The sequence below is a fragment of the Passer domesticus genome, chromosome Z (genome assembly GCF_036417665.1).
Source record: "Passer domesticus isolate bPasDom1 chromosome Z, bPasDom1.hap1, whole genome shotgun sequence".
Taxonomy (NCBI): Eukaryota; Metazoa; Chordata; class Aves; order Passeriformes; family Passeridae; genus Passer; species Passer domesticus.
In genome coordinates, this window is record NC_087512.1 from 66,652,703 (window position 1) to 66,668,068 (window position 15,366).

General features: G+C 38.7%; 1 protein-coding gene across 6 annotated transcripts in view; it reads left to right on the plus strand.

Annotated features, from left to right (window-relative positions):
• The first annotated feature begins 2,130 nt into the window (after positions 1-2,130).
• CSNK1G3 (casein kinase 1 gamma 3) overlaps positions 2,131-15,366 on the plus strand; it is a 71,320-nt gene continuing 58,084 nt past the window's right edge. For 4 of the 6 annotated variants that reach the window (XM_064405357.1, XM_064405358.1, XM_064405360.1 and 1 more), the window contains exon 1: positions 2,133-2,293. The gene's annotated coding sequence lies outside the window, so the exon portion shown is untranslated. Of the gene's footprint in view, positions 2,294-15,366 lie in introns of all 6 variants that reach the window. The other 2 variants (XM_064405362.1, XM_064405359.1) reach the window with 2 other exon arrangements.

The following is a 15,366-nucleotide window of genomic DNA, read 5'->3' on the forward strand; positions in this document are numbered from 1 at the left end:
TTTGTTGAGTTAAACCAACAGCTAATGATTTTTTTTAATAACAAATTATAACTGGAAAAATATCCTACAGCTTTTGCATTAAAAAAAAAATCTGCACTTATTGTTAGGTTTATGAGAATATATTTGGAAAAGACTGGGAGAAGCAAAACCAGTACTTGTGAAGATGTGCCCATTTCTGATTAAAGTTGATTGAAAATTTCAGGACAATTGTACAAGATGAACTTAGCATCACTGTAATGCAAAACTTGTTTTTGTCTCTGCTTGCTTGTGAGAGTGGAATGCTTGTGTCCATCAGGATTCTGCAAAACTAACTGGAATTAAGTATATGCTCACTCCTTTTTGATTAAGGCATCTTTTACAGCACAGATTGCCTATGGAGGATTTTTGGCAAAAGGAATTCAATGTCTACTACTGAGACAAGGAAATGAAGCTTCAGCAAATGACTTCCGAAAGTTTCTTGAAGCTGTATTGCTGCTAATTCTTTTTTCTATGAGGACTTCTAGAATGTTTCAGAATATGCCAACTTTACCTAAAAAATTATTTGAACAAGCAATATTCCAAGCAATATGTCAGGACCTCCAACACTTATCCTTTGCATCTTCTCTCCTCCATATTTATAATGTCGGAAAAACAAGTTGTTAATAAACTTTTAAAGTAGTTTTTTTGTATTAAAATATTAAAAAGGTAATACTTAAAGCCTTAGACCCTTTAAGGGGTCATTTAGACCCTCAGTGGTCTAAATGACACTCAAATCTCAAGGTTTTTAAAATGCTACTCCCCTGACTGGACAACTAGGAAAGAGTCTATATCTGTTTTCTTTTGCACAAGTGTTGGCACCAAGTCTATTACATAGTGTGGTAATTAGGTATGATTCGTGCTGACAAAATTGAAACAGTAATCAATATCGATATGGTAATTAATATTTGGAAATAATAAAGCAGTTAAAGGTGTAATGCCAAGAAAGAAAGGGAGAGGAGGGGTGGATGTGTAATCCAGAAGGTGAATTAAAATACACCAAGGAAGAAGAGATGCCTTCCTCAAAGACCCCCCAAAAAATGGTGGAGCATGCGTGGTAAATGTGATGATGAGGGTAGTGACACAAGTGTGACAAACCAAAAATAGGAGATGGTAATGACATACAGCATAAAAAGCGAAATTTTGGCTTGACCAGCTTGTACGTGAGGGGACGGGGGTCAGGCCCTGCACTCCGTACCCCGCGCTGTTATTTTTGCCTATGCGCTATTATCAGAAACAAATTATTCCTTATTTTAACCAAATTATACTGTCAATATTTCCAGTGTATTTAATTTTATATATATTAAGCTATTTAATTAAAATTGCTGTTACATTTAATTATGTTTGGTTTTTTAATTGGATAATTGGGCAAATATAACCCATAGCAGTTATAAGTTCGTTTTTGGTTTTTTTGGGTTTTTTTTTAATAATTACGTGGCAGCTCTTGCAGACATCAAGTGAGAGTGGGGGTCTGATTTCCCCGTTACCCGCGTGGACACACAGGACAGGGAGTGCGGGATGCCCGAACGTGACGAGCAGTGTACCCACGGGTGGGGACAGTGCCGAACAAGCGCACAGCATTTCTGTGAACTGCCAGGCGCCATCCGCCCGGCCTTTAGGGGACTGGTCCCCAGCACAGGATGGAAGAGAGCCGCGGCTCCAGGCGCCCCGCGGCTGCGGTCTGACATCGACTCAGCCGCCGCTGGGCACAGGGCAATCCCTGGAGGCCAGCCCTTCACATATTAAACAGGAACCTTTGTCCCCGTAAGTAGAAACTCGAGGCGAGGCAGGCGCGCAGCGGAGCCGGGGCAGGCGCCGCGGTCTCCTCGGAGTGCGATCTCGGAGCTGTGAGGGCAGCAGCGCAGCCGAGGCGCTCCCGCCTCCCCGGCGCCCCTCCGGCCGCTGCCGCCGGCGCGGCCCCGCCCCCAGGCTGCCCCGCCCCGCCCCGCCCCTCCGTCATTGGCTGCCGGCTCTGCCCACCAGCAAGCCGCGCCCCTTCTCCCAACCTGACGTTCGCTTCCCGCCCCCCGAGTGGCCGGCGTGCCCTGTCAATCACCCGCGCTCGGGGCGCGCGGCGCGTCCCGCCCGCCCGGGCGCCTGTGCCGCGGTGGGAAGGGGCGGGCGCTCGGGGCCGCCGCCGCTTCCCGTCCGCCTCGGGGTGCCGCCCCGGCCGGCCCCGCTTCGGAGCCCCGCGCCAGGGGCGGGGCGGGTCGGGAAGCAGTCCCCGGAGGTGAAGGGCCGAACGCCGAGCCTGCGTCCCGCTCCTCTGGGCTCCCCGGTAGGTTGCTGTCCCCGGCCGCCTCTCGGTGCAGCGGCGGCGGTTACAGCGGTCGCAGCACCCCGGTGGGCCGAGGCCTTGCCTGGCTCTCTCCTCCTTTCCCTGGCGGCCCCGGGACTTGCGGGGGCCGCGGAGCCTCCTGCGGGCGCGGCGGCGAGCGGGGCGGCCGCCCGGGCCGGGGCAGAGAGAGCCGGCGGGCGTGCGGGGCCGTGCCCCGGGCGGCGTGCGGCGCTGGGCGGGCCCGCCGCCGCCTCCCCGTGGCTGCGCTCCCGGGCGGCAAAAGCCGTCGCTGTGAGACCTCCGAGTGCCCTCTTCTGCAGGAGTTGCTTGCGGCCGTGGGGTTCCCGGTGTGGCCGCCGGTGTCGGTGCTGCTGGCCGTGGTTGCTCCGACCGAGCACCAGGCTGGGTTTGTAGGAGCAAGTATATTTGTTTTCCTGGTCCATAGAAGCAGGTTGCTGGAGTGCGATTGTGCTGGTTTAGCAGATTAGCAGGTTAGAGGCAAACTGAGCTGCTAGTGCTCTTTTATTCTTACCTTTTATTTTGCTTTTCAGGAAGTTATTTATAGGCAGGCTCTGAATGTAGTGGTTTTAAGTTTGATTAATTAAAATCTCTAAAAGTGGTGTTTTAGTGGTTCACCATGGAACTCGGACAGATCTTATTTTCAGGCATTCTTGTTCATTTTACTGGTACTCCCTTAATGAGTGTTGAAGTGATATGCGATGTGTAAAAAGAAATTGCAATATAATCGAAGACATTTTTTTTGTTGAGTTTTATAGTTAAGATAATTTGTAAGTGCCTACATAGTTAGAAATAGATATTGTGCATGTGCTTAAGCATGATTATAAGTGAAGCACACTGTTAAGCATATTAAGCCTTGCTGCCTGCGTTATGACTGCTTGTGAGGATAAACAATTCACCTGCTCTTTAGACTCACGCCTCTTCTTAACCCACTTATCTAGTGAATGCATTTTATCCCAAGCTGCATTGGGATGTTAAAATCCAAGATGGGAGTGATGCAATTTTGTTTTAAAGGGAAAAGATGAGATAGAAGTTTCTGTGCTAACTATATTTTAGGGGATGTGTTCTCTCGACCTTAATATCCTTTAGTCAATTTCTTTTTAGTTGAAACATTTCAACAGTTAAACAGTATTTTCAGTGGAAAAAAGTGGTATTTTGTTGTGCTGGCCTGAAATGAAAAAAACTACCTGGCAAACGGCAGTTTATTTACATTAGTTGAGAATGACTTTCAGCTAATTAAATTAATCTTTTTCTCTTGCCACTCTGCATTCAATAGATATACTGGCTTATAAAATGTAAACGATTTTCAGAATCTAAAGTACTAGTTCCGATACGTCACATTTTCTGTAGAGCTTTTTTTTCTTCTGTGTGATCAAGATAAATATATTCAAGATTAATTAAGAGAATTAACCTGTGACAGGCCATGTCTTAACCCTTCCGAAGTTGTTCTTCCCCTAAAAAAAAAAGAGTACCTGAACCTATGAGTTTTTCCCTTGTCCAGCTTATTTACATACAATTAACAAGACTGAATTTACTTCCTTTTGTCATATTTTCATAATTAAATTAATTGCATTACTAAAGCTCATGCATTGTATTAAATCTTAGTGTCCCCACTGTATCCACAAAGTTTGTCCTATGGCAATAGAGTTGTTCTTGGTTCACTAGTTACTGTGCTCAATGGTTCTGTGATTAGAAGTATTAAAGTTAAATGTATTTCTAACCTTTTTACTCTTGTCTTGAAAATTTGTTTAAAAAAGACTAGGAAGTCTTCTGATGTTAAGAATAATGAGCTTAGAATAAGAGAATATGAGCTTAAGAGTAATGTAGCTTAGTTATGCCTTTGAGACAACAGTAAATGCATCATGAGGAATAGGGAAGTGACAGTGGTTACTTTTCTCCAATATCTTCTAATTACAAAAAAAGAAATTGCTAAAAGAACAGGGTACTATATTAACTGTCCTTATCTAACTTTGCTCCAGCTGAACTTTTTTTTTTCAGTCTGTCGTAGACAAAACATATAGTTATGTCTTGTTCCTCAAGCTGTTCTTTTTACTTTTGAGTGATTTCTTTGGGATATTGTACATAAAAGTAATAATGTAATTAAAATCACACACAAACCACAGGAATAACAAAGTTGTAGGGGAGTTTGATTTACTGTTTTTTCACAGTTTAAGCTCACTGATTCAACTGCAAATTGATGTTTAGAGTTATCAGTCAACCCTTCATACCTCACCTGAGGTTGTGTGAACCAACTACCTGATAGTGCTTAAGGGAAGAGTGGGACAATCCTTTTCAGCCGGGTTTAAATTATCTAAAACTGATTGTGAATACTTGGGAGTCATTTATTAATGTAAATGCATTGGTATGTTTCCAGCGTACACTAGGCCTTTAACACACTTCCAAAAATGTTTTGAGACTTCTATATAATTTATTTCCCTGATCTATTAAAAGGTGAAAAAGTAACTTTGAAGTAATTGTTGTATATTTTCTGACGATCCTTAATTTTTTTTAATGCTTCCTCAGTGCTGCTGCAGAACTGATACAATGAGATCAAGTGTGATGTTGTTGTGCCTGTTTTTGTAAGTGTAATTCTGACTAGCCTCCCAGATATTGTCACTGGACTTCTAGAGGTTTGTAAGCTACAGCTGAAATAGCCGGGTGAAGAAAAATGTATGTTTAAACTAAATAGTTGCTTAAATAAAAGCAGTCTAGTGAGAAGGTAGTTAAAAGCTAGGGTGATGACAGCAGATAAAGACAGTGACTGGAACATCTGTTCCTCCCTGTGATCTTAGGTAAGCCACTTTAATGTCCCCTCTTTGGCACAGGGAGGATGTAGAAGAGGAGACATCACATACCAATCCATGCTGTGGAATTGTTTTGGATTGTGGTTACTTAGGGAGGTTTCTGAAACTAACTTTCAGAGGAAGTTATGAAACTCTTTTTTGTATAGTATGGAATAATTTATTTTGGTGAGATTTAGCTCACCTGTTACATTTTCCTCTTCTGTTTTATAGATGATATATTTGTTACCTTAAATTTATGAAAAGGTTTCTTTCTAACAAAAGGGGTAAAGAATATTTATATATTAAATATACATATATGTAAAAATAAAAATATTTGTGGTAAATATAAATTTACAAAAACTTCAGAATATTACAAACGTGTTTACCAGCGCGTTCTTCTAGCATGTTTATTGAACTGCATGTTCCTTATCTCTTACAGAGGACATTTTAAGCATCTATGCTTCCCTCTTCACCACCTCCTTTATCTGATGTTTTTGACTTTGTGTAGGAAACCTTTTTAAAAATCCCCATTTGGCTGTTAAAAGAAGGGTATTTAGTACAAAATAAGTATATTATTCATATCTGTAGGTATGAAAAGCTAAAACAGTTATCTTGCCATTTGTGTCTGCTATCTTGCCTTGTGTTGTGGAATGGGACACGTAGTGATCAATCAGAAATGTCTTTGCTGAAATGTTTACTCGGGTAACTGTAGGTCACAGAAGCCCATGACGCACACAAGTAAGATTTACATATTCAAGTAAGTTTATTGCTTAAGTTGACTTTGTGTGTAACATCATTAATGTAACTACAACTGTTTTTTCCTATGCTTTAGGATCTTCTCTGTAAGCTTACTAGCCAGCTTAGCTTTTAACATACCGAGACTTTGTAGTAACATTTTACTTAACTTTGTAATTTAAGGTCATTAATTTACTAAGTTAAGTAAATTTAATGTCTTTTTCCTAGAAATAATTTTTTTTTTCCTCCAGTTTTCCTGTGTGGTGATTTATACTCTTCATCAATGTGTGTTTTGGTTATGTTAATTTTGATTAAGACAGGATGTGGACTACAACAGTGGAGGATGATGTCCTTTTCAGTAGGCCAAAAATACAGATGTTTTATGGCAAGCAGAGCCTAGATTTCAGTTTCAAGTATGTGGTTTGTCACAACTTCTTGTATACTCTGCAGTTATTCGTTGAGTAATTTGAGTTGCCTGTGTTCAGTAAACCCTGTGCAATAACAGAATGTAGATGGGGCAGTTTCCATCGGAAGCAGAGCTGAAGGTGGTGTTGGGGTGGCAGTTTGTGTGTGGAGGTCACTGGGGTGTGATGTCCTTGAACGGATGCATTTGATGGGCTGTGAAACACCAGTCATTGTGGCTCTGCTGCCGATGTTGGAAAGGCTCTTCTCTCTAGCATGGGGCATTCCCCTGCTCTATTTCTGGCTGTGCAGTTTTGTAGCTCCACTCTTGCTCTCCATCCTCCAACTCTACTCAACAGCTTCTGTTGAATAGAGTTACTGAGTTGTGAGTTTTCTGGTAAGTGAGTAATGGCTTCACTGAGGTGTGGGGGTGCTGATGTTGGTGAGTGGTGGGAGCAGCAGGTATTGTGACAAATGCAGTAAGAGAAGAGCCGTACTAACCCATCAAAATTGTCTAAATGCATTTTGTTGTTTACATTTTGCAAATTTCAGACTTAGAACAATTTTATGGGTTCAATAGAACCTTTTTGGTTCAGTTTGTCTTTGAGGTAGTTACGTGGTGAATTTTGGAACTGTTATGTTTTTAAAGCTTCATTGGCTGCATTTTCTGTTTTTGTAGAAAATACTTTAAATGCATGAGCTGCTTGACAGGTTCTCTTCATGATGTTGGAAGATGTGATTTAGTCCAGGATAGGACACATGTCTGCAGCCTAGGAGAAAGTACTGTTTAAAAACGGTATTATTATATGTAGAAGAATTCTGTATCTTTCTATATTTAAGGCACCAATCATTTTCCATTTTATGTCTTTATATTTGAATGAAGTAGTTAACATGACTGTTAGCCTGTTTCAACAGCTTTTTAATATAATGATATAAAACAATCTTTAAAGGCATTCAGCGTTGCTTTAGAGGAATTCTACTAGCCTATAATAAAGAACATATTTAATTTCATGTATTGATATTTTTGATGTCAGTTTAAATGTAGACAATGTCCATAAAAACACAGCTTTTTAAAATCTTAAGTAATTGCACAGTAATCTTGGGAAGATGAAGTAATACTGTAGAGGCTAAAGTCAGGGACACAATTGCTTTAAGGGTCGTGGGAGACAGGTTTCTCTCCTAACCTCAACCACTAGTGTTTTCTTAGTTGTATCTTACAAATACTTTCTTCTGGAAACAGAGGAGTTCAGTATAGAATTTTTGTTTTACTTTCTGTGGAAGACCACTTCAGTTGGCACTCATTCATTTCTTGCAATGTTCTGAGAACAGGTTGCTCAGTGTATCAAGTTGTTGATGTTTCTGTGTAATGTTTACTGGTGGTAGGCTGAGGCATTTTTAAATCTGGAGAAATAAAAAATTATGAAACTTGAATTTATGGTTAACAGTAAAGGGGGAGGGCAGAATTTTTCCAACAAGCAAGAGGAAGAGAGAATAACTAAATTTGTTCTTAGGCTTTTGTCAGATGGAGAGATAAATGTCTTTACAGAAATGCTTTTTGTCTTTGCTTTTAATTTTTCCAATAGTATTTTTCACTATTGTTTCTTTTTATGTAAATCACTGGGAGACTTTTAAGTAAATTCTGTTGAATGTACTTTGAATTTTCTCCTGAAAAAGAGTCTGTTTTTTAAGGAAATGAGGTATTTTTGATCTGCGACTCTCTAATTTGTTGCCTGTAGAAGTGTGGAATTTTTAGGGCAGTTTTAACCAAGCTTAGATTGTTATGCCTGTGAAGATATGTACCTATAAGCTTCATGAAAACCGATTTAGATAGTAGATATTTATTAACCATTACCATGGTGAAGGAAGAATGTTATATGTTTTGTGTGGTAACAGCTTGAGAACTGTTGCAACCTGTAGTACTAGGCAAGCAACAGAACATCTTTCTTCACTGAGCAAGAAGGAAACATTTTAATGTGGGAAGAAAGAAGCTCTTCAGCTCTCTTTTGTGAAGAAAGAGAGCTGAAGATGTATCAGAGGGTGGCCTGTGAGTGCTGTCGATATGTGGAAGATAACCAGAAAGCTGACATTACCACACTGGGACTGTGTGGGTGTTGAACACTAATCTGTAGACAGCTAAGTTTAGCTAACATTGATGCTTTTGAGGAATGATTCTATTTTAATCTTGCTAAGTAGTACATCAAGAGTTTATTATACACAAGTGCCCACATCATTATACTGACATTTTCTCATTTTAGTGCTTGAGAATTTTGTTTTGATTTAAAATCTGTGCAGTTACTTAACTGCACTGATTTTAAATCAAAACCAGGTTTTGTCAGACCTTGACAAAACTGATGTCAACAGCATCAGGTTGTTTTGTTCTCAGAACTTTTAATTTACATCAGATTATTTCATATTCAGTGTCATTTGAATTTGTGTAAAACATTGGGGACTTGTTTTTTCTTCTGAGTTCCATAGGAAGGCATTGGTTTAAATGTATTTTGTATTACATCACTAATGATGAATCCAAGATCTTAACTGTGGCAGTGTTTCTCCTTAAATTTTTGTCACTGTGCATCTTACGCATTCAATATGAAGGTTTCAAGCATGATTCCATTTGGTCTGGTGTCTGAGACTTTATCCATACCATTTTATTTCATATTAAACTTATAACAGAAGAAAAAAAGCTTTACAGCCTTTTGAAGACTATGGAACTGTAGTTTCAATTTAATGGAGACATTTTAGGTGTACATTATCCAAAATTTAACCTGAAGACAGAATTAGTGTCTTTTGGACTCTCAGAAATGCTTTGGGCTTTTTTTCTCTGTAGCACTGGGGTGTTTCACAATACTACTTAATTTTGTCTTCAGATATAGTTTGGTGTTAGATGAAATGCAATACCCTTTTTTTTTATAACTTCTAGATGTGTTAACTTCACAGTTTCTCTCGCCTAGCCTTAGGCTAATCTGAACCTTTCTGTTGTTCTGCTATAATACTTGCGTGGTACAATTATTTGTGTAGAAAATTGACGCCTCCATTATGTAGTATTAGCTAGCTCAGCATTAGCTTTCTGCCAGCTGAGGACAATGCAACCCGTTTAAGTCTGTGTGGTTGTGGTGGTAGAAATGTGAAGAAACAAATGATTGAAATATTACTTAACCATCAGTTAAGTAATATTTCAATCATTTGTCCTTTCTGTGCTCTTTTTAGTAAATCAGCTTTAATAGTGTCATTAGATTTTAGAAAGTATTCCTTGTGTTACAGCTCTTCTGCCTGAAAACTGACTTTCAGCTTTTACTCTGAAATCGTGATTGTAGGAAAGTGCAAGAAGGATGCATGAGCAGAAGTTTCAACTAAGTAACTGCATGCACTTGCATGGAATCTTTAGGTGAAGTTGGTAGGATTTTGTAGTGAAGGTCTATGATGGAGTGTAATTCATTGGTTAGGGTCAAACTTGCCTTCTAGATCAATGGGAAAATAAAAATGTTTGTGCAGTTACCAGAGATAGCCATCTCAGCTGATGTTTGTTTAGAGTTAACAGAGATTAAGATTGCTTGGAGATCTTAATTGCTACATAATTAGTCTAGGCTGTCATTTGTGGAAAAATTGTGTTGAGTTAGTGTGACCTCCAGTACTGTACTTGTTTTCTGTTGTGACAGCATTTTGACCATAGCTGGCAGTTTGTGGTGCAGAAGGATGCATTATTGTTCATTGGATGGTAGACTTTCAACTGATAAAATGAAGTGTAGAAAACAGATACTGAATTTGGATATTGGCAGTCCTCTGATGTGTTCATGTGACTTTAAACCTTGGTACAATAAAAAATACATTCGTTTAACTACAGTAGACTTAAGCTTCAATAACAATGAGGTAGATTTTTGGTTAGTTCTTGTACAGGCAAGTGGTTAATTAAATGTGTTAATAAAGCTGTTTCTCTGTTAGATTTTATGCGTTAAAGGAGGATTATATGTGTCCATATGTGGTTTGTTGATGTACTTTCCCTAGGGAAGTGCCTATATACATGAAAATTTAAATGCTTATTCTAGAATCTCAAATTAATTATTTTTGTTGAAAATAGCGTGTGGCAGTTGATATGGTAAGAGAAAAATGTAAATTTTTATTTGATATATTTACCACTGGAGATGAAAACGACTTTTTAGAAGGCTTGGTTATGTAAATTCATTCATAAGAAAGTTACTTGGATTTACCTTGACAGTTTCAATTATGCTGCTTCTTTGCGGGTATTTCATTCATAGGTATTTGAAGATTGAGACTGTATGTATGTAGACTTATCTTCAATTACCTAAACCCTTATTTTATGAGGAAAATCATACATATCTCTAAGATTAAGCAAATACATGTTTTAAAACAATATTTTTAGGAATGCTGAGAGTCTAATTTATACACCAAAATTAATAAATTCTATTATTGGTTTTGCAAAACTTAGCTGAGTCTAGAATTGGTTGGTATTGCAGAAGGCAGAAGTGGAAAAAGACTGAATGCTGCAAGAACAGTACTGTTTGAGTTTCAGAAAGTGAAAATAAGAATCTGTGGAAAACTGAGACTTTTAAGTAGTGTAGAAGGTACTTGAGATACAAACATTGTATTGTTGGAAGTTTTGGTAATGCAAACAAAATTTTCGTGAGCTTGCGATCGGTTACTTGCTTTGGAGCGCTGAAGAGCATTTATCAAAATAAAAGTGTTTTGAGGCCGTGCACACTGAGAAATAAACTGCATAGTTGAGCTCCTGCATGATCTGTTATAAAGAGATTTCATTTGCCTTTGAAATTAGGTTATTATATTTGCCTTCTTAAATAAACACTCATGTCTTCTGAAAAAAATTTGTGATCAAGAAGTAGCAGTTGCTTTGTGTGTTTTCCCTCTTTGCTGATGAAACTCTAGGAAGGATTTCAAACTCTTACGAGTATACTATGTACTTTTTGTCTGTGAAGGAAATGTAGTAAATGTGTGTTCTATAGATCAGTATTTTGAAAGGCAGACTGGCAGAGAAATGATGTGGCAGTAGTCTTTGATGGCTTGAATGTTGATCCTGCTGAAGATATTATTTAGGTATGTTGTCACTTCTTGTGTGTTTCTTATTTTATTATTGTGGAGACAGCAGTCTTCCCATGTGAAGCTGAAAAAGACCATCCTTATCTCTTGAATTTGTTCACATCTACTACAAAATACTGATTTTTATTTTTTTTTTGAAGAAGATTTTTTTTTCAGAGAATTTGCATATTCTTTTGACAGTGCTTCCAAGGTAATTGTTTACTAATTGAAGTCAGAATAAGTACCTAAGGAATGGGATAATAAAATAGTCTTTGATGAATTAATTAGCTTCTGAAAATATGAAGAGTGGGTAATGCCAAGTTGTATTTTGTTTTTATGTGAGAAAAAATTAAAAAAAGTGTGAAATCAGATGCCATTAGTTGTGGAATTCCCCAGGTGAATGAAGTAGATTATGTTGTTTAAAGCAAAATGAGTTGTTGATGAGTATGTTTTCATTGTGTACAGGTCACATGTAAAGAACACCAACTAAGACTTGTAAAATGATTCAGTAATGAGCAATTTTGACACAGGTTGCTGATAGCTGGAGAGAGAATTGTGTCAGGAGAAAGTTGTTTGGAAATGTTTTTTTCAAAGCTGATAGCATGAGTATGTACCATCTGTGGAAGTTTTATGTACCGAATATTTCAGCACACTAATTTTGTCTTTAGTTTTGACTAAAGTGCTAATGATTCTGCATATTGTTTCTGCTTTGGAAATCTGAAAAATGATGAAGTAATAATTTGGTTACATTTAATGTAGTTATGCAATGAATCATTAAACAACTTTTTCTAACTACGTGATATATAATTTTAGAGATATTTTCCAATTCAAATTCTGTCTGAAAACTTTACGCAGTTAGAAGCTGCTGTCCTAAACTTTCAAGGGATCTTGAGCCTCTTTGCTATGGATTTGGAATTTCGTAGATTTCCTCTGTTGTATGGAAACATGTATATAAAAATTAATGAAAATAATGCAGTAATAACTAATCTAGAAACAACAGCTTAATTTTTCCATGAGGCATACAAAAATAGCAGAAACAGTTGATTAGATATTTAAGTTTTGTCTTATGATCTCACAGTAAGCTCTTGCTTGGTTTCAGATTTGTACTATGAATTTCAGATTTTCTACTCTTAAGTATTTCTAAAGGAGTTTTGTTGGATGGAATCTTGTGTCATTTTTTTCTGCAGTACAAATGTATTTGTAACATGGAAATGATCATTGGAAAGTGAATGTGACTGTTCTTCATCTCAGTTAAAGACTGTAGTAGATGAAGTACTCAATAAAAATTACATGTAGTGTTAGAGAAAGTCTCTTGGAAATCTGTGGCAGAGGCACTAGAAATTTTCTTTGCACTCTTCCAGAGGATGTGAGAAGCTGTGTTGATAAATTACTGTAACTGCCAAAACTTGGGATTAGAAGTATGTGAACAGATACTTCAGAGGTGAGAAACTGCAGAGGTATGAAAATGCCAGAAGACTGAGTGAGTTTTAAATGCTTTGTGCTGAAACAAGAACTGTTTCTTTACTGTCTTTCATAAAATAATAAAATATTCTGTGTTAGAGGGGGTCCAGAAAAATCATTGAAGTCGAACTCCTGCCCTGCACAGGACGCCCCAAGAGTCACACCATGTGCCTGAGAGCATTGACCAAACACTTCTTGAGCTCTGTCAGGCTGGTGCTGTGACCACTTCCATGGGGAGCCTGTCAGTGCCCAGCTGCCCTCTGGATGAAGAACTTCTCCTGATCCAACCTAAATCTCCCCTGACACAACTTCAGGCCATTCCCTCAGGTCCTGTCACTGGTTGCAGCATCTCTGTAGTTCTTCCCTTCATCAGACCTTGCTTTTACTGGGCATACAGCTCACTTTTTTTCCTGATTTCTGAGAGAAGATTCCTGCTCAGCCAAGCTGGCCTTCTGCCTCCTCCACTTGACTTCTGACATTTTGGAACTGCCTGTTCCTATGCCCCTGGGAGGTGGCGCTTAAAAAATGACCAGACCTGATGGACCCTACCCACCCTCAAAACCATTTTCCCAGGGGATCTTACTGGTTCTCTAAACGGCTTGAAGTCAGCTCTTGTCATGCCCAGGACCGAAATTTTACTGTCACTTTTCCTTCTGATTATGGAGATTTTAAACTCAATTGCTTTGTGGTTACTGTGGCCAAGTTGGCCACCAGTCACCACTTCATTCATGAGATCCTCCCTGTTAATAAGCACCACATCAAGGAGGGCACTTTTCATAGGTGGCTCCATTAGTTGCTGCATTGTAAGACTATCCAGATTTAGGACTGGTCTGGACCTATTTGTGCCAGCTGTGTGATGCTCCCAGTTAATATCTGACAAGTTGATGTTCCTGTAAGGACAAGGGCAGCTGCTTTGAAGGTGTCCCTTAGTTCCTCAGGGTAATTCTCTGGAATCATTGTCCTGGGTCGGTGGCCTATCGTAGACTCATACGATGACATCGACATTATTTTTTTGTCCCTTAATCCTTACTCAGAGACAATCAGCTTGCCATCGCTGGCTTCCAGCAGTATTCCAGCCTTTCCAGCTCACCTGCCCTGCCTGTCCCTCCTGGAGAGCTTGTGACCATCCAACATGGTGCTTCAATCAAGGGGCTTACCCACCAGGTTTCATTTATTCCAGTGATGATCCTCATGCTGTATGTGTTGGTGTGGAAACATTATGGGTGTGATCCATTGTAGCTAACACCTCCTGGACCAGTTTAGGGATCTCACTAGTGCTCAGTTCCTTGAGTTTTGGCATACCATCCAATTGCTTATCACTGTCAAACCTGTTTATGTCCTTTTCCTTCTTCCAATGTAATTTAAAACTCTGTCCAAAGTTTTTATTTTCCTCTGTAGCTCTTTTGCTGCTGTATGCTTTTCTCAAAAGTAGAGAAAAATGTTAGTATTCTGATACTATCAGTGATGTATGATCTTGTAATTACAATGTGAAGGGTACTGCTTATGTTACCTGAGGGAGCAGTTATGGTTGCATGTTTCATTTAAGTTTGTCATTCCTGGGCAGTGCAATGTTTTATTTATCTACTTTAATGTTCTCTTAATTAGTTTATTTAGGAGTAAATCTGGAATGTGAAAAAGGAATGAGGTAGATAGGAAGTTTGGTTTTTTAAAGGTGACTTGCACGCTTGAGTATGAACATTGTTATGACAACACTTTGGAACATGTAAGCTTGCATAAAATTACGTTGGTGTTCCTGCTGTTGCTGCAGGATCAGGCATTTGAGAAATGTATGAATAAAGAAGACGCTTAAATGAACTGTTCTTTTATTCTGCCTTATGTAGTGTCCTGGAGAGTCGTTGTTGCTACAGAATAGGGTTCTTATGTGGCCTGCAGTCTTCAGTAGTGTTAATTCGGACATTTTCAAACAGAGATTTAGAGAAATGTGTAGATTTATAGCTCTAATCTAGGGATACTTCTGCAGGTGTTAGGTATGTGAGTTGTCAGTAAATTGAAACCCAGTTGTCATTTTTCTTACTTTTCTTCACTGTGCCTCTCCTTACTTTACATGCAGTCTCTCTACAGGGCTTGGAAAAGTCTATCAGATTACACAAAAAAAATTGCAACCTCTGGTAGCTATTGTTAGTTGTGCATGCCAGTTACTCTGAAATTACTGCTTTCTTCCAATCTTGTTTTAATTTTTATCTTCAGTCTATACAGATTACAGATTTAGTTTATAATTGAGATCTAATTACTTTTTCTTCTATGTAATATAATTTTGACTTTTTTGGATAGCTTCTTTTGCCTTCTCTTTCTCTTCACACTTGGACATAGTAATTTCACTCCTATGATACTGCTTTGTCAACTTGGCTTTGATGGTGTTTGCCATTGTCCTGATATTTAGTCCTATATCTTTTTGAACAATTATTTAAATCCTAACAATATTCCCTGATGTTGGGCTGAAGTTTGTGGTTTAAGTGTGCTCATTTATTTAGGCAGAATGAAAAAATGAGAATTAAACAGAAAATCAAGCTGTGAAATGAGGATGGCATGTTTTTCACACAGATTGCCCATATTGTATAGCAAAAAAATGATTTTGCAAATAATTTACAATGCTTACACTGTATG